This window comes from Pinus tabuliformis, chromosome 6 (assembly GCF_031772625.1).
Source record: "Pinus tabuliformis cultivar Carrire ecotype Pingquan chromosome 6, CPIR1, whole genome shotgun sequence".
In the NCBI taxonomy this organism is placed as follows: domain Eukaryota; kingdom Viridiplantae; phylum Streptophyta; class Pinopsida; order Pinales; family Pinaceae; genus Pinus; species Pinus tabuliformis.
The window spans coordinates 890,090,963-890,093,797 of record NC_142292.1 but is presented as its reverse complement, the minus strand read 5'-3'; positions in this window follow the sequence as shown (position 1 = coordinate 890,093,797).

Here is a 2,835-nt window from a genome sequence, read left to right as displayed (position 1 = left end):
TGGTTCTAAATATAGGAAGATATCATAATGTTTGAAGGCTTCAGGTCCTATCCAAGTAAGAAGAGAAGGAGGTTGTTATCATATCTACTTTCTCAAGGCAATAACAGTTAATATACAAGATAATAATTTGTCCAAGCATGAGGAGATTATAAGGAGTGCGATAAAATCAAAATAGATAGACATCATGTAGGTGCTTCACTCATGCTATTGATTCTAGAAAAGGAATGTGAAAGTACTTACCCAGAGTTTGGTTCTTTTTCTCCTAGTACTCTAACATGATTAAATTGAACTATGGAAGATATGCAAAGTTTAGATATACTTAGCTCTACAAAATATCATTCACCTCATATTCTCCTGAAGTGTAATTGCTTTAGTTGTTGCAGACCTCCCCTTAACTACAAAGAAATCAATAAGAAAATTATAGGGATTTGAAAAATTTATGAACGCAAGATTAAGCATCACATATACTGGATATCATTATCATCAGGTGTAGTAGAAAATCTCATAGGAGATAAAGAAAATGACACACATCGGATGCTCTACTATTCAAACCATGAAAAACTAGAGATAATTAGTAAGGTAAGGTGTAAAAAATATACACCTATTGCAATCTTAGAGAAGTATTTTTCGAATATTAAATAGAAAATATAGCTTTGGTTTCCTTTAGATATTTTCATTACAAGGATTAGGGTTGTCCATTCTTTTTAATATCCAGTATGTAAATGAGGAGCCCTATAAACTTTGGAAGGGAAAAATATTCAAATAATTGGATGGGAATCAAATAATTAAATCTAGAGTATTTAACTAATTCCCCCCCCCCCTAAAGATAATTTAACCATTGCATTTTCGAAAAGCTTCAAGAAAAAACATTGGTATCTATATACCCATATTCATAAACTTGCCTTTATGATCTTCTTGAAAATGTGTAGAACGGTGGTGGGAGAATCATTCTAGGACATAGGTTCCTTGTATACAAAAAATAAATTTCCATTAGTAAGGTGAGAAAACTATAAAAAGAAGAGATCCCTAGAATGACCAAGAGTTGTACAATTTTGTTGGTACCTGCACAATGTCTAGGGATCATAAATCTTGGTCTTGTTTACATGTTGTGGTTTATGCATATCTATAATAGCCCCAATCACATTTCTCCTTTATCATAAACATTGTGAAAATAAATTATTAACTAAATAAAACAAGATGAGTTAGGGTCATGAGTTCCAAGGATGAAGTTGTTGGGTCCCTATAATACTAGTGATTACCCCATTACTATTGTAGTTATACCCCTTATTAATATTGTTGTGCCCCTATTGCCCCCATATTGTTATTATTGTGCCCCATGGAATCCCTCTAATGTTATTTTTGTGGCTTTATATTATTATTGTTAGGTCGGCTGGATTATATTGTGACTCCTTAGACTCCTATATATAGAAAGGAGGTTTTGTCATTTTTATCATCCAAGAATTGTTCATTTATGTAATGTAAAGGAGGTTGCCCCCTCGAAGAGACTGAATTCTAAGGCGTTGATCTATCTTTTCTCTCTTTTCTTGAGCTGGTTTCATAACATTTGGTATCAGAGCTTTGGATTCTAGGGTTTCGCTGCTCCAAACAGGTCATCGTGGCATTTTCGCTATAACTTTTTTCTGGGACGTTTCAGAAGTCGCAAAAAAAACCCATTTGAGAAGAAATCGCCCTGAACCTTGGGTCCGAATTTCAGAACCTTTTGCACGTTATTTGCGGAGATATGATCTGAGGAAGTTGGTCTTTTTGCAGACTCCTGAATTACATTCAAAACAGGTGACCTGGGGAAAATCGTCATAACTTTCTCTTTGGGGATTGGATTGAAATTTCGTAAGAAGGTACAAAAAGAGGACAGACTGTAGTTTCTTGTATGTGTGTTTCAGATTCAAAGGTTGAAACAGTGACTCCTGGTACGTTGTACAAGTTCGCTCTACTGAACCAGTCTAAAAGCAAGTCACTGTGGGAGATTTCACATAACTCTTCCTTGGAGAATCCAATTTGGCTCAGACTTGTGGCATTGGAAAGAGGACGCAGAAGGCTACTACAGGTAGCAATTTCAGAACTAGATGATCCGAAATTACAGAGATACATCAGATTCAATATTAGGCTTCTATAAAGTGAAAAAAGGTGTGTAGTTTTTTTTTTAAATTTTTGTGTAAGCTTGGTTTAACGGAATTCAAAGGGCATAGTAAGGCATTATTATCGGTAACTGATGCCCCGAGGAAAGAAAATGCAAACACCTAGTAAGGAACCTGAAAGCTCTAGCATGACTCATGAAGAAGAGGAAGAAATGCTACATGATATATCAAAATTACAAGAACAAGTGCAACAAATGTCACGCTCACAAAAGCTAACAGAAGCTAAGATAAGTGGTGTGGAATCTAAGATAAATGGCGTGGAATCTAAGATAAAGGGCATGGAAGCTAAGATGGATGATTTGAAGACAGATTTGAAGAGAGACATGGCAGATTTGAAGATAGATTTGAAGACAGACATGGAAGAATTGAAGAAGTTGCTACAAGAAAGGGTCACTAATGGTGAAAAGGTAGTAAAGGAAACTCATGATGAGAACAAAAGAAATGTTAATCATGATTCCATAGACGCTAATGTTGGATCGAAGAATCACCATATTCCAAAAATCGATATGAGGAAGTTTGATGGCAAGGATCCCGCCACATGGATATTACAGATGGAGCAATTCTTCGATCTCAATAATGTGCAAAAACACAAAAGGTACGTATGGCAACTGTATATTTGGAACCAAATCAGTTTGTATGGTATCAATGGCTTTGCTCTCGTAAACAATTTATCACTTGG